This window comes from Macaca fascicularis, chromosome 3 (genome assembly GCF_037993035.2).
Source record: "Macaca fascicularis isolate 582-1 chromosome 3, T2T-MFA8v1.1".
Classification (NCBI taxonomy): domain Eukaryota; kingdom Metazoa; phylum Chordata; class Mammalia; order Primates; family Cercopithecidae; genus Macaca; species Macaca fascicularis.
The window spans coordinates 178,849,970-178,873,766 of NC_088377.1; the positions used below are offsets into that span (position 1 = coordinate 178,849,970).

Sequence of the window (23,797 nt, forward strand, 5' to 3'; positions counted from 1 at the left end):
AAGGAGTAGAACTAGAATGTTCCTATCACAAAGAAATGATAAATACTTGAGGTGATGGTTGCCCCAATTATCCTGATGTGATTTTTATACCCTGTATGCCTACATCAAAACATCACATGTACCACATAAATATATATACCTACTATGTACCCATAATAATTAAAAATAAAACATTAAAAAAAGAATGTAAAAATGAGGTGGGATCATTACATGCCAGATTAACTCAGTGAAAAGAAATCCACACTTAAATCTATGTAACTTTTTTCTTCCAGTTACAGGGCAAAAAGAAACTCCTATCCGCGCTCAAGGGAAAAAATAACAACACACAAAACAGAAGGCGCCATCATGGGGGTTGACATCCGCCCCAAGGACCGAAAGGTTCGGCACAAGGAGCCCAAGAACCAGGATATTGGTCTACCTGAGGCTGTTGGTCAAGCTGTACAGGTTTCTGGCCAGATGAAACAACTCCACATTCAACCAGGTTGTGCTGAAGAGGTTGTTTATGAATCGCACCAACAGACCACCTCTGTCCTTTCCCAGACGATCCGGAAGATACAGCTTCCTGGCCGGGAAAACAGAAACGCTGTGGTTGTGGGGTCGGATGACGTACGGGATCTGGAGGTGGCCAAACTGAAGGTGTGTGCACTGCGCATGCGGCATCCTCAGGGCCGGGCGCAAGATCCTCAATTTCGACCAGCTGGCCCCGGACTTCCCCAAAGGCTGTGGCACCGTCCTGCTCTCTGGTCCTCGCAAGGGCCCAGAGGTGTACCGGCATTTTGGCAAGGCCCCGGAAACACCACACAGCCGCACCAAACCATACATCCGCTCCAAGAGCCGGAAGTTCGAGCGCGCCAGAGGCCGACTGGCCAGCCGAGGCTACAAGAACTGACTCTAGATCCTATCCTCTTACTAAAGATTTTGGATGCTGAAAAAAGAAAGAAAAAGAAAGAGAGAGAGAGGGAAAGAGAAAAGGTTAAAAATAGAAAATCTAGCTGTGTTTAAAACAACAAAATCTGATTTTACTTGCAGTACTGCTATAGTGTCAGGAAACAACAAAGCAAACTCAATAGCCATTTGATTGCAGTAAAACTGTGCATTCGGAAACTCCAGGTGAATTAACTAGAGAAACAAGGAGAATTCAGAAACTAAAAGGACTGTAGGATTTCTTCCCCAGGTTTATGCTGTTTTAGTTATGTTATTCTGTAAACTGGTTAATACACCTACAGAATCATTCAATTTGGGTATGGTTGTTTTGTTAGCCATGGCTTAAAATTATCCAATTCCTCTTCGCACTACCCATCTCCTTTAGTCATATTAAGTAATGAAAATTAAGGAACACTTATTTAAGAGTCCTTGGTATGTTGGCAAAGACCGATCATACAAAAAAAAATCACACCTCTTATGCAAAAAAAAAAAGCCTCGATAAATTGCAAAATGCAGACATTATCATGCAATAAGCTTTGATAACTTAGAAAATAAATCTAGAAATTAAACCAAGATTGAAACAAAAATAACCAAAACATCTGGAAGGTAAATTACTGCTTGGGAACTCTTGTAATACTTCAAGGATTCAAATGTAAACTGATGATATGAACTGTAGAAAGAGAAAAATGTCCCTAACTGTTGCATGCTCAAGGGAATGTTTCTTTCTGGCCAGCCACCAGCTTCCATACATCCTTCTCTCCTCAGGGATCAGATGGCTCTGTTGGGATGCCTTCCCTGTCTTTCTGCCAGCTTAGTGATTGATTATCTATCTTTATTACCAAGTCAATCTGTACACTGAATGTGGAATGGATTCAGCAGTCAAAGGAAGAAGGGAAAAACAAGATATGATATGGCTTAGGTAAAAATCTGTTTTAAGCAGCAGCATCCTAAGTCTGTAGCAATTCCACTTGGTGTACAAAGAGGTGAGCTTCTCTTGTTTTGTATCCTAATGCAGGGTGCTCTCAACTGCTAGAAATATGTTTTTTACAGAGAGAGATATCAGCAGCCAAGTCACCCCTCTTCACAAATATCCCCCCAAAACAATAAACTGAATGGTTACATTAAGAGAAACAGATAATTTCCCTCTGTCCCTTCCAAAATGGAATGTTATGGTGCAGCCCCTATGACTGAACACCTAGAGAAGTAGCAGTCTGAGAGACAGCATAGGACTAGATACCAATACAACCTGGGAATAAAGCTAGAAAACTGGTTGTATGTTTTCCAAAGAAGCAAAGCAGCTGTAGAACATTCAAGTCCAGTCAATATGTAAGCTTAGAAATCAGCCAGGAAAATAAAACTATATTAATGTCACATAACTAGAAAAAAAACTGTTGGCAAAAGAGAAGACTTGAGATCTCCATTATAGGTCCAAAATGGCTGTTTCCTACTCCTAAGCAAACAATGACATTTGGTCTATTAAGGAAAAATGAAGGCCTTGAGAGAAAACAGGATGTAGGGAAGAATTTTTGCATTTTTGTTGTCCCTTCTACTTCTTTATGAATATGAGATGGGGAAACTTAAAGAGGAAGAACCCAGGAAGGGTTTGGGGGAGAAAGAAATGTACAGAATACTAGAATAAGATTTGGGAGAAGAGAATGTGTTGCAGGACAATAAATACTTTGAAGGTTTTCTGTTGTTTTCATTCTAAAGGGTGACATTTCAAATAAGAACAAAAATGAGCAATGGAGCTAAGGAAATCCTACCAGACATGTAAACTGTGGCTATCACAGGTGCTCTTCCTTTGTTCTGTTTTAGTGCTCCACGCTTATTCCTTAACACATTTTAATGTAATTGTTTGAAGGTGTGTGTCTATTTTCATTAGACCCAGAGACTCAGAAGCAGGTCACCTGCTTGTCTCCTGGTTGTGCAACTTCCTCATGACAATTACTGGCCATAAATATTGTCATAGGTATCCTCCAACCTACAACTAACAGCAGAAATCCCCTACAAGCTCTTAACTGAGACAGCTTTGAATAGCTTCAGTGGCCAAGAGCTCATTACCTATACAGATAATTTGTGTAATTTAATGGGTTAACTCAACTACTCAATTGGGTAATTGAAATTATTACAATATACTCAACAAAATTCCCTTTCCTCCAGTGGTTTTATCATACAAAGCTAAATGGAATATATCTACTTTGCTGTCTCTCTTTAAAATCTAACTTCTGCTAGCATATATCCTCTTTGTCATCATTACTATAAACAATTTACAGATGCAGAAACTGAGGCTGAAAAACATTAAACACCTTGCCCAAGGTCAGATTACCAGGGTTAATGGCTCTTCTGGGACTTAAACTGAGATCTCTTTTATTTCATAATTTATGAACATAAACACTATGCTGTCCTGAAAATAACTACATTTTCTTTAAATGCATCTTTTTATAAGTGGCTTCTACAGCACTATAAATCTCAACATTCTTTATCCGTATACCATTTAATTTGTCAGTTTCTCTCTCAAATTGCGGCCCTGAAATTAACACAGTGTTGTCAGTTAAACACAGAGTTCGGGGGATTATCACCAAATTTGGTTTGGACCCCAGAAATCCATCTTAGTAAACTAAAATTGTGTGGGCGTTACCAAACTTGTATTTTGTGATAAATAAAAGTTTCAGATTGTTTTTATATAAATTTCTTCAAAGAAAGGTCTTCCCAATCTGGTTATAAAATTTATTGTTTTAACTAAAATGCCAGATCATTTATCTTTGTTAAATGTCATCTTTTTTTTTATTAAGCCTGCACAATCATTTTAAAATTTGATTGTGACATCTATCATATTAGCTAGTCTCTGAATTTTATGTCATCTGCAAATTTGATAACCATGTTTTCTAAGCATTAAGTCATGTCATTTTTATAATATTTAAAGGATAAGATAAATCAGAGAGGTTACAAATATTCTGTTAGAAATGCCCCTGAATACAAAAAGAACTAAACTTCTCTGGAAAAATTGCTCAAATATGTAGGACAGTAATCCAGACAATACTTCGCCATATTATTAGCCAAGAAACAAGAGTAACCTTTAGTTAAATGCTGTGTAGAAATCATCATACCCTACATGTCAACCCCTTCAAAACAGGATAATTTGTTCTTACATATTTTAATTAATTAATCCATATTGGCTTCTGCTCACATCATCTTTTCTACAGGCTCAGAAAACATAGGGCTAATAATATACCCTGAAGTTTTCAGGGAGCAAATGTCATGTGTTTGGGGATCTTGTTTCTGGGAAAGGAAGACACAGGTCTTTCAGTGGAAGATATAGTGAAAACACGCTAATATCCTTTGTGGTACTATGTTTTTTTTGTTTTTGTTTTTGTTTTTTGGTTTTTTTTTGAGATGGAGTCTCGCTCTGTGGCCCAGGCTGGAGTGCAGTGGCGTGATCTCAGCTCACTGCAAGCTCCACCTCCCGGGTTCACACCATTCTCCTGCCTCAGCCTCCCGAGTAGCTGCGACTACAGGCATCCGCCACCACACCCGGCTAATTTTCTGTATTTTTAGTAAAGAAGGGGTTTCACTGTATTAGCCAGGATGGTCTCGATCTCCTGACCTCGTGATCCGCCTGCCTCGGTCTTCCAAAGTGCTGGGATTATAGGCGTGAGCCACCGCGCCTCGCTGGCACCATGTTTTTTAATATTACATGATTACATGTTGGTCTTTCATTTTCATCAACAGATACATCCTGACCATTTTATCAACTTCACAATAATACGTGCCTATCTTTTATATGTTTGAATATTTTGAAACTTTCTCATTGTGTTACACATGTACGGTGTTATGAAACCAGAAGACAGACTATATAGAACTGTCACAGAAAGAGTCTAAATTCCTTAATATTGCCAAAGCAATTTGCCATCCAAAATACATCTTGTCATTTCAAACCTTTCTAATAATTTACTATACTGGCCCATTCTTCAAAAAGATAAACTCATCATGCTATAGTACTTTATTTTAAAATCTATCTCATCTTACAATAAGGATTTTTAAAAAGTTTTCCAATCAAAATCGTAGATTTAACCCAGTATTATATGTGAACTCTTATTCAGTGAGCCTTGGTTTCAGCAGGCAGATTTGTGTAAGTCCTCATTTTACATTTTATGATTTTATTGATTTTGACCATGCATGATTTAGCTCTTTCAGTCTGTCTTTTGTTTCTTTTGAAGTAGGAATTGGCCTTCTCTGAACCTTCTCTGGATCTCCAAGTTTTTTGCACGTTTCTTTGGTATGTTAATTAGGCATTCTTGAAGTGTTGTCCCCGTGGGGATGCGCTGATGACTTAGGTCATTTGAGTCTTCGCCGTGCAATGGGAACGTGAATCTTACTGCAGTTCCGTCAGGTTCCACATGATGGTGGCCTTGTCTCCGCAAACCGGACTTCAGGTCCTTGTGTGCTAAGTTTATTGGCCTCAATTTCAAGCTCTGGTCATAAAGCAGCTGTCAACTTGCCACAGCCCCTGTGAAACAGCTGGGATTCTCAACTTGGGCTACATCCAACACCTGTGGCTGAGACACAGGGATTGTAAGAGATAGGATGCTTGCCGAAGAGCAATGGGACTGTCTGAACATTCTCAAATTCTAATTTACTCAAGCATGTTTGGTTTTGAGTTTTACTTTTCTGTAGAATATTTTCTTAACACAATTCAAATGTTGAGGATGCAGGATTGAGGTGCATAGTGAAAATTTAAATAATGCTGTATTCTATACTGTGCTTACTAGGCTTTACTTCTAATCATTTACCTGTCTCTAGAGCTGTGCTTTCTGATACAGCTAACAAGCCACATGTTGCTCCTGAATACTTAAGATCTAGTCTGAATTGAGATCAGCAGTAAGTGCCAAATACACATGAAATTTCAAAGATTAAATTTGAAAAAGGTTATGTAAAAATTATACTTTAATATGAAAAAATAATATTCTGGGTACATTGGGTTAAATATATTACTAAAATTTATTTCACCTGTTACTTGTTACGTTTTTTACAGTGGCTACTAGAAATTTTTAAATTGTAGGTTACTTGCTTTGGTGGCTCACATATTTCTGTTGAACTGAGCTTGTCTAGAAGCCTCGATGATGTTTACTAAACACTGAGGGTTCTTGTATTCCTTTGCAGTATTTTTCTCATGAAATCTCTCAATTCCTCAGTGTAATTATCAGATGTACCCTAGAATCTGAATTTTCAGGAGGTGTTGGAGGCCTTGATGTGGCTCTGGAATGGATACATTTTAGAACGCTCCCAAAGAAAGCTTCATGATTATAACTGATCATCAGAATTATGTGGAGAAAGTATTATAATTCGTTTATGATTCCCTCTACAGATATGTTGATTCAATAAATGTGAGTTGTTGGTATTTTGCTCTATATTTTTCTTTCTCTTTTCCTTCCTCTCTTAGAGCTTTACCAATAAAGTAAGAGTGATATCCATGTAGGGAAATACTCTGTTTCCTGAAGAAACTGATGTGAAAGGAATATGATTATTAGGGGGCTACCAAGACATATGGGTTGAACAAGAGTGGAATGAAGGTTGGCACCTTCAGCCATATTCCAGGGTTGTTCTGGTGTTTCAGAGTAGGGCAGATTTAATTATTTAATCAGAACAAAAACGTAAATGAAAAATGAATGAATTCACCCTATGGTATAAGAGGTTGATATATAACTATGAAAATTACATGGAATTTCTTCTTAATATTTTATTATCCTATAAATACAAAGTTACATATATTGGACACCCTTTAGATTGGAGAGCCATCAAGCCTTTCCCTCCATTACTTAAATACATCTCGTCTACATTTTGAAGCTGATGAATCTTCATTTAACATGTTTTCTTAGGAAAGAAGCCCCTGAAGAAGTAAAATGCATGCATTTGAAGTAGCCAACAGACTTGATGGGGTAGTTGGGGCACTTCTAAGTATCACCTGAAGAAGAGGTGCTGGAATTTATTAGAAAAAACAGAGTTTAATAGGAAAGTATAAATATTTAGCAGAACTAAATTGAAATTCTGCTAAATATTTTTACTTTTCTATTAAACCTCTATAAATTGATTTATATTTACTTCAATTGATTTATATTGATTTATATATTGATCCAGTCATTACCTTACCTGGCCATTCACAGTATGGGTGCCTACTTCTTATGTGTCTGATGTTAAGGATAAAGCAAAAAAAAAAAAAAATTTAAATGGTCTCTGCCTCCATAGATGAGTGACATCTCACACACAAAAAAATGCTCTTTAGCCAGAAGATTACCAGATGAAGGACATTTATAATACTGTGTTCACTGTTGAAATACATAGTTTTAAATCCAGAAAACAATATAATAATAAAAAGTCAATAATAACTATGCTAACTCATACTTTTTAAACACCTACTAGCTATCACAAGTAGTGCTAACTGCTTTTCATAGATTATTTCACAGGAATTGCTTAGGAGAGGTAATATTGTTGCCACTGTTTTTGCTTATAGGAAAACTTAGGTTCATTGAGGGTAAGTTCAAAGTCACACAAGAATTACAACAGCTTGAATGTTAATGCAAGTTTTCTTGTGGCACAATTCCCAAATCCACTGAAGACTGTACAAAGAAAGTACATTTGCTTGGCTTTATAAAAAGAAAACATATTAATCATCCAACATGGAGCCAAGGATCAGAGCAAAAGTTTCCTTACCTTGTGAAGTAATGGGATTGACATCACAAAGAATGGAAAAAAAAAAATATTGTCATTTTTTGCATGTATTTTTCAGGAGTTGAGTTACTTCCAAATTATAGGTCACGGAACCAAATACAACTTTACAATATATTTGTCCCACAACTTTAAAGACAAAAATGTGAAGTCAACAGCAAAGTTTTTATTATTCCATTCTTCCCTTTCTATACCTCTATTCTAGTGTCAGTATTATTTTCTGTTTCAAGAAGGGAAAATCGTACGATGCAGGCTGGTCCAGGAACCTTGACAAGAAAGGCATACGTATTCAGTATGGAATTCTGGTAAATAGACAACAATAGAACATTCTAGAACAAGTTTAATCATAACAATCTCCAAGCTAAAGTGACTATAATGTCTAAGGCTGTAAGAGTGCACTTGATTGAGAGGACATTGGTTATTCCAGGCATAATTCATTGCATCATGTATATTCTTCAAACTCTGCTTCATAAACTGGGATAGAACAAAGCAATTGCATGGAAGACATGTGTTCCCCAAGGGAATTACATTTTTTATTTTCAGTATACAATAGATATGGACAGGGTGATATTCTTTGACTATAATGCTGGGCTTATATCTGCTTTACTAATTGCAATGTGTGCTTATATAGTTAGATGTTTGCTCACGTTTACTTACATAGTTAGATGTTTGCTTAATCAGTATGCCCACCCAACATCCCTGAATGACACAAAATCCCATTTGTTCTAAACCAATATTGTAACTAACAAAATTGCATTTACAGCTACTAATTCCTGGCCTAAAGCCACATTGTTCTAATTCAATTGTTCAAAGATATGTCCTGACATCATTATTTTGTGGTTTGAAATGTTTGCTTGTTTTTGTTCTCTAGGTAATCACAATGTTCTATTATGTTTAAAGACCTCAGGTTAAGACAATAAAGAAGAATATATTTTAAAGTTGTTTAGATAAAAACTAATTTTTTTTTTTTTTTTTTGAGACGGAGTCTCACTCTGTCGCCCAGGTTGGAGTGCAGTGGTGCAATCTCAGCTCACTGCAAGCTATACCTCCCAGGGTTCATGCCATTCTCCTGCCTCGGCCTCCTGAATAGCTGGGACTATAGGCGCCCACAACCGCTCCCGGCTAATTTTTTGTATTTTTTAGTGGAAACGGGGTTTCACCATGTTAGCCAGGATGGTCTCAATCTCCTGACCTCGTGATCTGCCCACCTCAGGATAAAAACTAATTTTCTATTGCTTGAGGATCTACTGACTACGTATATGGTCGATCCTCATTCACAAATTCTGTATATGTGAATTTGTCTACTCCCTAAAATTTATTTGTACTCGAAAATAAATAAATGCAACACTTTCACAGTCATTCATAGATGTGCATCAATGCAATGAAAAGTTTGGGTGGCCCAACATAAAATTCCCAACTGTGGTAGAAAAAGTTGACGCTTTGCTTTCCTGTTTTAGCTCTTCTAATAAAAACAGGTCCTTTTTCACTACATATTTAGTGCTACATTTTTCACCTGATTGAGTTTTTTCTTGGTGAATTCACTGTTTAAATGGTCCCCTAGTATAGTGCTGAACTGCTGTCTAGTGTTCTTAAGCACAAAAAGTTTTCATGTGCCTTCCGGAGAAAATATGTGTGTTAGATATGCTTTGTTCAAGCATGAGCTGTAGTGATCATTGAATCTGATTTCAATGTTAATGAATCACAACCCATATTGGAGAAGCTGTCTTTAAACAGAAACAAACATAAAACATTTATAGATTGATTGATGAAATATTGTGAACAGAGGCTCACAGTAACGTGTCTCTATAATTCTTCTGGGAGCAATGGCTTACTATCCCCTAATTCGGTGTCTGTGCACCTTTACAGCACATAAATACCACAAATAATATGAATTGACTGCATGCATCTCTCTATAGAAATCCAAGGTTTTTTAAATATAATAGATAATTATATTTTTAAAAACACATCTAAGATTATATTGGAGGCTACTTCAGTTTCCTAATATTTAATTGATAAATAATATTTTAAAAGAAAAAAGAAAACTACACAATAGCATTCCTCAGCATAATTTGATCAAGACTATGCTCAAACTTGCAGAGATGGAGTAAAGATAGTGGAACAGAAGGCTCCACCCATTGTCCCACCTAAGAGGACACCAATTTAACAGTTATCTAAATAAGCAAAGCAACTTCGTAAGAATCAAAAATCAAATTTAAAGCAATAGCTGCTTTAACTTTGTATCACTGAAAAAGGCACTAAAGAGGTAGAAGAAACAGCCTTGAATCACTGACATCACTCTACCACAACCCCTGGCCATCGCGAATGGTGCCCAAAGTGTCTCTGGGTGCTGGGGGAGGGAGACACAGCAATATGAGGCATGGAACTCAGTGCTATCCTATTAATATTGGAGCAGAAAGGAAAACTGGATCAAATTCAGCTGATGCCCTCCCCTGGAGGGCACATTTAAATCAGCCTTAGCCAGAGGGAATTGCTGATCCCAGTAGTCCAAATCTGAGTTACCATAAACCTTGCCACCAAGGGCCGAAGGGCTCTGGGTCTCTAAGTAAACTTTAAAGGCAGTACATGCCAAAATTAGAAGAAGAAAATAAATAATAAAGATAAGAGCAGAAATAAATGGCATTAAAGTAAAGAAAACAATACAAAAGATCAAGGAAACAAAAAGCTGTTTTTTGAAAAGTCAAATAAAATTGACAAAACTTTAGCCAGACTAGTTAAGACAAAAGAGAGAGAGAAGATCCAAATAAATAAGATATGAAATGCAAAAAGAGACATTACAACTAGTACTGGAGAAATTCAAAGGATCACTAGTAGCTACTAGGAGCAACAATTTGCCAATAAATTGGAAAACCTAGAAGAAATAGACAAATTACTAAACAAATACAGCCTACCAAGATTGAACCAGGAAGAAATCCAACACCTGAACAGATCGATAATAAGTAAGTGAATTGAAGCCATAATAAAAAGTCTCCCAGTAATGAAAAGCCCAGGACCTGATGGCTTCGCTGCTGAATTCTACCAAATATTTAAAGAAGAACTAAAACCAGTCCTACTGAAACTACCCTGAAAAATAGAGAAGGTAATACTTCCAAACTCATTCTGCAAGGTTAGTATGACCTTGATACCAAAACCAAACAAATACACAGCAAAAAAAGAAAAAATCCAGGCCAATATATCTGAAGAATATTGATACAAAAATCCTCAACAAAATATGAGCAACCCAAATTCAGCAATACATTAGAAAGATCATTCATCATGACCAAGTGGAATTTATCCCTGGGATGCAAGGATGGTTCAACATACACAAATCAATCAATATGATACATCATATCAACAGAATGAAGGATAAAAGCCATACAATTATTTCAATTAATGCTGAAAAAGCATTTAATGAAATTCAACATTCTTTCATCATAAAAACCCTAAAAAAAAAGCTATAGAAGGAACATACCTCAACATAATAAAAGCCATATGTGTCAGAGCCACAGATGGTGTCATACTGAATAGGGAAAAAAATGGAAAGTCTTTCCTTTAAGATCTGCAACACAACAAGGATAACCACTGTCACCACTGTTATTCAACATAGTACTGGAAGTCCCAGCTAGAGCAATAAGGCAAGAGAAATAAAGAAAAAGTATCCAAATTGAAATGGAAGAAGTCAAATTATCTTTGTTTGCAGATTATTAAATCTTATATTTGGAAAAACCTAACGACTTCAAAAAAACTATTTGAACTGATAAACTAGTAAAGTTGAAGAATATAAAATTAACATAGAAAAATCAGTAGCATTTCTATATGCCAACAGTAAACAATATGAAAAAGAATTTAAAAGTAATCTTATTTACAATAGCCACACATGAGATTAAATATCTAACAAGTAATGTGACCAAAGAAGTAAAAGTTCTCTATAATAAAAACTATAAAATACTAATGAAAGAAATTGAAGAGGACACAAGAAATGGGAAGATATTTCATGTTCATATATTGGAAGAATAAACATTGTTAAAATGTCCATACTACCCAAAGCAATTTACAGATTCAATGCAGTCCCTATCAAAATATGGCATTCTTCACAGAAATAGAAAAAAAAAATCTAAAATTTTGTGGAGTGAAAAAGGACTCAGAATAGCCACAACTATCCTAAGCACAAAAGCAAAACTGGAGGAATCACATTTCCTGACTTCAAATTATACTATGGAGCTATAGTAACCCAGACACCATGATACTGGCATATAAATGAACATATAGACCATTGGACAAAATATATAACCCCAAAATAAATCCACACACTTACAGTGAACTCACTTTTGACAAAGGTGTCAAGAACATATACTGAGGAAAAGACAGTCTCTTCAATTACTGCTGCTGGGCATATGTTTATTGCAGCACTATTTACAATAGCAAAGACATGGAACCAACCCAGATGCCCATCACTGATACAGTGGATAAAGAAAATGTGGTATGCATACATCATGGAATACTATGCAGACATAAAAAGGAATGAGACTATGTTCTTTGCAAGGACATGGATGAAGCTGGAAGCCATCATCCTCAATAAAGTAACAGAAACAGAAAACCAAACAACTCATGTTCTCACTCATAAATGTGAGCTGAACATTGAGAAGACATGGACACAGAGAGGGAACAACACACACCAGGGCCTGTTGAGGGGTAGAGGGTGAGGAGAGGGATCTTAGAGGACAGGTCAATAGTTGCAGCAAACCACCATGGGACACATATCCTCTGTAACAAACCTGCACGTTCTGCATACTTATCCCGGTTTTTTTCTTTTTAAGAAGGAATAAAGAAAAAAAACATAGAGTTACCATATGAAAAAAATATATCAAAAATGATGCTGGGAAAACTGGATATCTATATGCAGAAGAATGAAACTATAAGCCTATCATTCACAATATTTGAAAATGGGTTAAAGACTTATATCTGAAGTGTTAAACTATGAAACTACTACAAGAAAACACTGGGGAGCCAGCTGGGCACAGGTGGCTCATGCCTGTAATCCCAGCACTTTGGGAGGCCGAGATGGGCGGATCACCTGAGGTCAGGAATTCAACACCAGGCTGGCCAACATGGTGAAAACCCGTCTCTACTAAAAATACAAAAATTAGCCAGGTGTGGTGGTGAGTGCCTGTAATCCCAGCTACTCAGGAGGCTGAGGCAGGAGAATTGCTTGACCTCAGGAGGCGGAGGTTGCAGTGAACCAAGATCACGCCACTGCACTCCAGCCCTCCAGCCTTGGTGACAAAGTGAGACTCAGACTAAAATAAGTACGTAAATTAATTAATTAAAAATTAAAAATTAAAAAAGAAAGAAAGAAAACATTGGGAACACACTCTAAGATACTGGTCTGGGCAAAAAAATCTTGAGTAATACCCCACGAGCACAGGCAATCATAGCACAAATGAACAAATGGGACCACATCAAGTTAAAAAGATTGTACAGCAAAGTATACAATCAACAAAGTGAAGAGACAACACACAGAATAGGAGAAAATATTTGCAAACTACTCCTCTGACAAAGAGTAATAATCAGAATATATAAGGTGCTTAGATAACATTATAGCAAAAAAAAAAAAAAATTCTAATAATCCCGTTTTAGAAAATGGGCAAAAGATTTGAATAGACATTTCTCAAAAGAAAATATACAAATGGCAAACAGGCATATGGAAAGATGTTCAAAATTATTGATAATCACACCAATAATTACTGACCGTCATATTATTAATCACTGATTTGCAGATATGCAAATCGAAACTACAATGAGATATTGTCTCACCCCAGTTAAAATGGTTTATATCCAAAACACAGGCAATAACTAATACTGGCAAGGGTGTGGAGAAAAGAGAACCCTTGTACACTGTTGGTGAGAATATAGATTAGTACAACTATGAAGAAGAGTTTGGAGGTTCCTCAAAAAACTAAAAATAGAGGTACCATATGATCCAGCAATCCCACTGCTGGGTACATACCCAAAAGAAAAGAAATCAGTATATCAAAAATATCTGCACTCCCATGTTTGTTGTAGCACTATCCACAATAGCTACGATTTTGAAGCAACCTAAATGTCCATTAGCAGATGAATGGACAAGGAAAATGTGATACATATACACAATGGAGTATTAATCAGCCATAAAAATGAGTGCGATCCTGTCATTTGCAACAACATGGATGGGAACTGGAGGTCATTATATTAAGTGAAATAGGCCAGGCACAGAAAGACAAACATCGCATGTACTCACCTATTTCTGGGATCTAGGAATCAAAACAATTGAACTCATGGATATAACAGTAGAAGGATGGATACCAGAGGCTAGGAAGGGTAGTGAGGGTATGAGGGGGAAGTAAGGATGGCTAATGGGTAAAAAGCAAAAATAGTTCAAAGGAATGAATATGACCCACTATCTGATAGCACTACAGGGTGACTATAGTCAATCATAACTTGTTACATTAATATATAATTACTTAATTGTACATTTTTAAATAAAAAAGAGTGTTATTGGATTGTTTGTAACACAAAGGATAAATGCTTGAGGGGATAGATGATACCCCATTCTCCATGATGTGATTATTTCACGTTGCATGGGTGAAACAAAACATTTCATGTGCCCCATAAATACATACACCCACTATATACCCACAAAAATTAAAAATAAAAAATCTAAGAAACAAAAATAAGTACAAAAGTAACCACTAGAAAAAAAATGCAAATCTTCCTAGATACCTTATTTTTCTTACAAATTAAAGAGGAAAGAATATATATCTTGTAGAAAAAGGAAGATAGCAAATATAATACAAACAATTACAAAATGTATGGCAGACTGAGTCACATCATATTAATCATTCTAATAAATGTGAATAGCTTAACTCACCTAGTAAAAAATTTTTAAATTTATTGCACAAAGCAAGAAATAACTGTATGCTGTAATTGTTAAACAAAATGATTTAGAAAGACCAAAGATGAATGATATAATAGCAATAGCAATGAGAAAATAAGGGGTGCAATGCTTAAATCAGAAAATGTAGAATTTAATGTACATCAGTTGTGACAGAGAGCGTACTTTTTAATGCTAAACAACATAAGTCACAATGAAGGTATAATGCCTAGAAATCTATAGGCACTAAACAACATAACCGCATTCGTGAAGCAAAAGCTATAGGCTGTTCAATATGACATAATTAGAAATAAAATAATGAGATGCTAATGTACCATTCTCAGTACAAAACAGAGCAATTGGTCAATAAACAAAAAAGAAGACAGAAAAACTAAAGAACATAAGCAATCTACATATGGATATGTATCAAAATGTACACCCTACAATACAGAAATTCACAAAAATGATCAAACATAAAGTTAAAAATAAAAGTTCGCAATAAAAAAGGCAGAAAATTTTGTAAAGTAGAGATCGAGATATAGTACTCTCTTATCACAACTCAATAAAATAAAAAATTATTAACAAAAAATTTTAATGTCCTATTAAACAACTCTTTGGTGACAAGGGAAAACAAAAAGTACAGAATTTCTTTAAAAATAAATGACAAGAAAAACACTACCTATCAGAATTTATTGAATATATTTTAAGCAATGACTAGAAGAAAATTAAATGCATAAAACACTTTTATTAGTAGAAAGAATATGTATAAATAAATAGCAGCTCAATAATCTAGTAAAGTTAAATAGCAGCTCAATAATCTAGTAAACTATCAACAAATTAAATCAGAAGAAAACACAAGAAAGAAGGTTAAAAAAGTTAAAAGTAAAAATTATTGTGATAGTAAAACAGTAAGCCAAGTCATAGAAGTTATTGCTTTAAAAAACAAATACAAATATAGGCAATTTATTAGCTAACTTGTTCAAGAAGAAATGAGGACAGAGCACAAATGTACAAATTAAGAAATTATAAGGTGGAAATATCCACTGAAACAAGAGAAATTAAAACTTACCACAAAAATCTATTTTAATTTAAGCATTAACATGAGGTAATTTAAAAATTACCACAAGGCAATTAACGTGCTTATCACCTTGTTTACCTATCATTTTTATGGTCAGACATTTAAAGTGTCTTAGTTCTTTTAAAACATATAATACATTATTACTGAGCATGTTAATTAATTTGATTTAATCATCCCACAGTGTGCACATATATCTAAGCATCACATTGTACCTCATGAATGTATATACATATGATTTGTCAATTAAAAATTATATTAATTTAAAAAATTACCACAAAGGCCTATTCTATGCAAATATTTTGAATCTCACATGAAATGGATAATTTCCCAAATAAATATATGTTTACAAAATTGACTTCATTAGAGTATGTGTGAACAAACTGAGCACAAAAATTGACTCCATCAGATAGAGGAAGATTAAACAGACCAAAGTAGATAGAAGAAATCAATAAAATCATTTGAAAACTACTCAACTTTGTAGGCATTTTAGCACCTTGTTCAGATGAATTCACACAGAAATTCTACTGTAGCTTTCAATACTCTATAAATTCTTCCAGACTACTGAAAATGAAGACATTTTCTCAACTTTTTAATGAGGTTATGAAGTCAATCTAGTAAAGACAATAAAAGTAAAATAAAATACAAATTAATGTAATTCATGAATTTCAATGCAAACACATAAAATAAAATATTAACAGATTCAGCACTATATTAAGAAAACCAAATTTGATTTGTTCCAGGATTGCAAGTTTGGCACAACATTAAGAAATCCATTAATATCATGCAACGTAAAACATAGTTCTTGACATTTTCTAGAATATAGAGATGAAATTAGAACTAAAAGATGGAAATATGAGAGAAAAGTGAAAAGATACGGACTATACCACTCAAAAGTTCACAAAATTTAACCATTGGGAATTCCCAGATAAGAACACTGAGACAATTTCAGGAGGAAAAAATTCAAAGATTGTCTTGTTTTGGTTTTTAAAATATCCCTGAAATGGAGAAAAAAACCTTAAGAACGGATATCGATAGATGTGAGATTGACTGATAGATAGATAGATAGATAGATAGATAGATAGATGATAGATAGATAATGATAAAACAAATGAGGCAACATTTAAATCATGGGTGAATCTGTACAAAACATGTATGGGAGTTTTTCATATTGTTCTTATCAATTTCTATCAGCCAAAATAAAAAGAAACAAAAAAAATGTAGTGAAACACTAATACCCACAATATGTGTATTTCTTTTAGAGAATACATAAACAAATGAATAGTTCTGAGATATGATGTTTATGTAATTAAATAATTTATATAAGATTGTTTTTTGCTATTTATTTAGAAATATTTTCTCTTTCAGAATTTTATTGACCCAAATTATTAAATATGTTACAAACACTTGAGTAATAAAAATATGCTCCACTTAAGAGATGCCTGAATTAGGAGAAAGATGAACACATGAACCAATATATGTAGGTTAATACATAAGTCCTATGATAATGATGTTACAAAGTAACATGGGAAAATTTTACTAGAGGGGCAAAAAGGAATTTTAAGAGAAGCATACTAATGCAATTTAATTAGAGTTAGAATGCAGAAATATTCTATGAGATCCCTGTTCTTGAGTCAATCATGAACATTGAGGATAATGGAGGTTTGAGGTTGAAGTGAGAAGCTATTCTTTAATTGTGTCTTGAAATGCTGACTCAAGCGACCTCACTAAGACATTTCATCATGTGTTTTCTTCTGTTTTTGTTTTTGTTTTTTGAGACAGAGTCTCACTCTGTTGCCCAGGCTGGAGTACAGTGGCATGATTTTGGCTCACTGCAACCTCCACCTCCTGGGTTCAAGTGATTCTCCTGCCTCAGCCTCCCGAGTAGCTGGGATTACAGGCGCACACCACCACACCTGGCTTATTTTTGTGTTTTTGGTTAGAGACGGTGTTTCTCCATGTTCACCTGGCTGGTATCAAACTCCTGACCTCAGGTGATCTGCTGGCCTTGGCCTCACAAAGTGCTGGGATTACAGGCATGAGGCACCACACGCGGCCTTCATCATGGTTTTTGATGACCATCTGACTAGAATTGAAATTTTCCTATTCATCTTTTTTTCCCAACTAATTTCTTTTGTTGACTTTTCCAGTTGTGTCAACCATCCAACCATTGAAGAACCCAGACTCTATTGTTCATCACTTTTATGCCAGTTTTTACAGTTGTAAACCACAAATTAAGAAAATTTTACATTTATTATAAGCAGGTTAGTTTACCTTAAGTAAGAAAGCTCCCGAAAACCACATTTTTTATTATGGGAGGCATTGTATATTTTAAATCTTATAAAAATTACATTATTACCAAAAAGTTCATGAAAAATGGGTAACAATTATGAGGGAAAAGGATGAATGATGCCTGGCACTGAAATTAGAGCCTGAATCCCTGGGGTATATTGGTACAACGATCACAGAGATGTATGCTGTTTTGAGAAAAACCACCATTAATGGTTCTCTCCTTATATGCACTAAATTGTATAATGACACACTTTGCTTTATCATTTCTATGAAAACAGGATTTGATGTATATATTATAACTATAAATTATTCATATCATTCAGTATGTATATATTATACAGAACTTAAGATGGTAGCAAAGACATTAACCAGGAATGTTCCAAGGTTAAAATATCAGTGGCTGGCAAAGCTATTGCCAGAAGAAAGTTATCTAAACTGATAAACAGGACCATTTGTCAAATCAGTTGAGGAAAACAGAAAACAAAAAAGATGAGTAGGACAGCCCATCACGCGTACATGGGAGTTGTGTCTCCCAAAATAGATTGAGAGAACAAGAGCTGGCATGACTGTCTAAGCAAGTGGCTTCCCAAAGTGGATAAAATTGTTCAAGCAAATAACTTCCCTGTGGAGGTACCTGCAGGAATATTTTCATCATGAAAATACGTAAGATGTCTTCCTCACCTGCAAACCTTATCTCAGAGCTTCCTTAACGCATACTGCAATCCCAAGTAAGTTCAATCTCTTGTTAGTACCAATCAGTCTTCTCTTTCTGTCTCCCCATGCTTTGATCTCAGAATGTGAAAGTCATGTTTACAATTCTTGTTAAAAGTCAGGTCATCATTTTCCAATACCCTATATTTCTTTTATAAACTCAAAACTACAGACAAGGTAAAAGCAACAAAAATACTTATTTAAAATGTTCTGCAAGAACATTGTACTTTATTTAGCTTTTTCTCTGATAGAGATAAAATATAGTGGAATTTTATCATTCTTATACAGACAATGCATTTCTACTAGAATCAACGAACACTCTAGTATTGGATTTTTTAGGAGTCTTTTGATATTCCTGGTTCATATTGAACTTGTTTTAATTTAAAATCCCTACGGTTTTAATTATTTATTTTTATATCAGTAGCTATTCGAGCTAGTTTCTCTCCTATTTTGTACACATGAAATTGATTTTTACAAAGCATAAAAGCTTTTCTGTTTGTTTACAGTGTTCACTCATAATTTCTTGCCTCTGACTACATTGATAGGCAGTTAGCATTCCCGCCTGCATTATTCTCTGACCTGATATCTCTTCCTTTGCATGCCACTGCTAGATTACTATTTCTCAAAGTCCCACTTTGATCATGTCATTCACATGCTTAAAATTATTTAATAACATTCTACTGTTTAGTGCATGATATCCAAGCTCCTCAGTCCACAAGTCAAAACACTGCACTATCTATCAAAATCTTTTCCAATGTTATTTTCCATCTCTTCTCTGCATAATTCTGTGTTCCTGACAATGAACTTGTATATGGAGTTAGTCTTTTTGCTTTATAAACACCTCTTTGCTCTTATTTTGTTTCTTTTATTAGGCTATTTTTAATTTTTATATTGATAAATAATTGTAAAACCTTAGAAAATTTGCAAGAGTACTAAGAGCACTGATATAACACTTAACCCAGATTTAGCTATTGCTAAATTTCTGTATTTACCTCTTTGTTTTGCTCCATATAAATGGCCCACCTTCTATTTTTGAAAAAATAAAAAAAAATGCTTTCTTTTAAATAGAACTTTTATTTTGATATAATTTTAGATTCACGTGAAGTTTTACAAAATTATCCAAGGAAGTCCCATGCAAATAGTAAATAAAGCTGGTAGTAAAAAGCCTATACATATATACATTGGTTTACCCAATGGTAACATGTTGCAAATCCATAGTAGAATAGAACAAACAACATATTGACATTAACAGTCAAGATGGAGAATATTTCTATCACAACAAAGATCCCTCATGTTGTCCTTCTATAGTCTTGCCCAGTTCCCATATGTTGCTATCCTTTCCATATCCATTCATGCTATAATCTGCTTTCTTTTTCTATATTTTTTTGTCTTTTCTATAATGCTATATAAATACACTTACACAGTGTGTAAACTTTTGCCACTGAACATTTTCCCCCAGCATAACTCTCTGGAGATTCATGCAGATTGTTGCAGGTAAAAATAGTTCATTATTCCTTACTGCTGAACAGTATTTTGTGCTATGTGAGTACTATGATTTGTTTAACCATTCACCTGTTGAAGGACGTCTGGATTGTTTCCAGTTTGAGCTATTACAAATGAAGCACCTATGAGCATCTATATACCTGTTTTTGTGTGAACCTAAATCTTCATTTCTGTATAATAAATACCTAGAAATACAATTGCTGGATTGAATGGTAGCTGCATGCCTAGTTTTTTAACCTGCCGCCTAATTGTTTTCCAGAGTGGCTGTAATATTTAAAATTTTAATCAACAACATATGAGTAACCCAATTTCTCTGCATTCTTACTAGAATTTAGGATTACAACTATTTTTATTTTAGCCATTTTGACTTGTGCAGAATGATATATCATTGTTTTTTAATTCAAATTTCTCTAACGGCTAGTGATGTTGAATATTTTTATGTGCTTATATCCCATCCTCTTAAGTGAAATGTCCATTCACTCATTTTTTTTCTGGTGGGGGGGCGGGTTGGAGTCTCACTCTGTCACCCAGCCTGGAGTGCAGTGGCGCATCTCTGCTCACTGCAAGCTCCACCCCCCGGGTTCACGCCATTCTCCTGCCTCACCCTCCCGAGTAGCTGGGACTACAGGCGCCCGCCACCACACCTCACTAATTTTTCGTATTTTTAGTAGAGACAGGGTTTCACCGTGTTAGCCAGGGTGATCTCGATCTCCTGACCTCGTGATCCGCCCGTCTCGGCCTCCCAAAGTGCTGGGGTTACAGGCGTGAGCCACCGTGCCTGGCCCATTCATTTCTTTTGCCCGTTGTCTAATCAGATAGTTTGCTTTTTGAGTGTTTACTTTTGAAAATTCTTTGTATATTCTAGATATTAGAAATAGGATAAACACAAATAAATTCAGACCAGACATATTATAACAAAATTGTTGAAAGCCAAAGAGAAAATCTTGAAAGCAACAAAAGAAAAATGACTTGTTACATACAAGGAACCCCAATAAAATTAACATCAGAAACAATGGAGAACAAAAGACAGTAGGAAAACAGATTTAAAGTACTAAAGTAAAAAATTTTCAACCAACAGTCTTATAGCTAGCAAAACTATCACAAATGAAAGCAAAATAAAGATAATGCTGGATAAACAACTGACAGAATTGGTTTCTAGCAGACGTATATTTTAATAAATATTAATGGAAATTCTTCAAGCTGAAAGCACATGACACCAGATAGTAATTCAAATCCACAGATAAAAACAGCATGGTAATGATGATTATGTAACTTAAAAGGCAGCATAAATGCAGAGGTCTCTTTTTATTTCTCTTTCCTGATTTAAAAAGCAATTGCACAGAAGTACATATGTATATTTGCATTGTGGAGAATATTACAAATAGAAATGTAATGTGTTTGACAACAGCACAGAATTAGTGTGCAAGAACAAAGCTGTATTGAAGAAAGTAATAAACCCAAATGGTAATTTGCATCCACGAGACCAAATAAATAAAACAACAAATAGTAAATAAGGCTGATAGTAAAAAGCCTATGCATATATACTTGCTCTTCTTCCTTCTTTTACCTTTCTTAGATGATATACAATTGTACAAGGTAATAGTTAAAGCAATATACTTTGGGGTTTGTAAACTATAAAGGTATGCTACACAACAATATCACAAAAATTGTGAAAAGGGAATAGAGCTGTATAGGAGTAATGTTTATATATCTAATTGGAATTAAGATACTATAAATCTGAGAGTAAATTCTGATAAGCTAAGATGTATATGATAAGCCCCAAAGTAACAATAAAGAAAATAACTTTTAAAATATAGCTTAAAGATCATTAAATAAATTTTAAAATTACACAATAAATATTCCCTTAGTGCAAAAGAAAGCAGTAAAGGAGGGATACAGGAACAAAAAGTGAGACACATAGAAAACAAAAAGTAAAATGAGAGATATAAATACAAATTTATCAATAACATTAAATGTGAATAGATTAAACAATCCAATGATAAGGCATATGTCTGATTAAAAAAACAAAACTCAACTATGCATTGTCTGCAGGAAACACACTTTCTATACAAAGATACAAAGACTTGAAAGCAAAAGGATGAAAATGGATATAATAGTATATCCATACAAAGACCAATCATAGCAACCCTGAAGACACTATACCAATATCAGAAAAAACCAGATTTTCAAAAGCAAAATGTTATTAGAGAAAAGAGATACTGTGTATAGAAATAAAAGGATCATCCATCAGGAGGATAAAACAATTATGAACACATACATGCTGACCAACAGAGCTTGCAAATATATGAAGCAAAACTGACAGGACTGGAGGGAAAATTAATAATTCAACAGTAATAATTGAAAACTTCAATACCATACTTTCAATAATAGATAGAAAAATTAGACAGAAAATGAATATGGAAATAGAAGACCAAATAACACTATGTACCAACTAACCCTAGACAAGATCTATGGAATATTTCATTCGACAACAGCAGAACATCATCTTATGTGCACGTAAGATAGACCTTCTCCAAGATAGACCATCTACTAGGCCATAAAGCGAGCCTCCGTAAATTTAACAGCACTGAAATATACAAAATATGTTCTCCTCACTCAATGGAATTAAATAAGAAGTCAATATCAGAAAGAAATTCAGGGAATTTACAAATATGTGAAACTTAAATAACACTCCTGAATAACCAATGAGTCAAATACATCACATGGAAAATTAGAAAATACTCTTGAAAGAATGAAAATGAAAACAAGTCATATCAAAACTTATGGGATAGAGCAAAAGCAGGGCTTGGAGGGAAATTTAAAATATCCACACCTATATCTTTTAAAAATCACATTTTCTATATGTTAATTTCTATATTATAGGATTCCACTTATATAAAATATTCTGAGTAGGCAAATTTACAGATAATAGATTAGTGATTATTCATGGTGGGGAGGGGAGGGATATTTGGGGTAATTGAGGAATGACTGCTAATAGATATGTGGTTTCGTTATTTTGGAGTGATGAAAATGGGTTTTGTTTTCGTTGTTTGTTTTTTTGAGAAAGAGTCTCACTCAGTCGCCTAGGCTGGAGTGAAGTGGCATGATCTCATCTCACTGCAATCTCTGCCCCTGGGTTCATGTGATTCTCCTGCCTCAACCTCCCGAGTAGCTGGGATTATAGGCGCCCACCACCACACCTGGTTAATATTTGTATTTTTAGTAGAAATGGGGTTTCGCTATGTTGACCAGGCTGCTCTCGAACTCCTGACCTCAGGTGATCTACCTGACTCGGCCTCCCAAAGTGCTAGGATTACAGGCATGAGCCACCACTCCTGGCAGATGAAAATGTTCTAAAATGTATTGCATTAGCAATTTCACAACCCTGTGAATATTTTAAAAAAACACACACACATTATTGAATTACACACTTTAAATGAGTAAACTGTACGATTTTACTTATATTTTAATGAAGGTCTCATATATATAAAACAAATTGAGTGTGTATTTGTGAGTTTATTTCTGGGTTTTCTGTTCCATTGATCTATATGTCTATCTACCAATACTGTACAGTCTTGATTATTGTAGATAAATAATACATCTTGAAATTGGGTAAAGTGATTCTTCTCATTTTATTATCTTTTCCAGGAAAAAAAAATAGC

General features: G+C 34.7%; 1 pseudogene; it reads left to right on the plus strand.

Annotated features, from left to right (window-relative positions):
* The first annotated feature begins 345 nt into the window (after nt 1-345).
* On the plus strand, nt 346-889 carry LOC102143634 (large ribosomal subunit protein eL18 pseudogene; annotated as a pseudogene).
* Nucleotides 890-23,797: the final 22,908 nt, after the last annotated feature.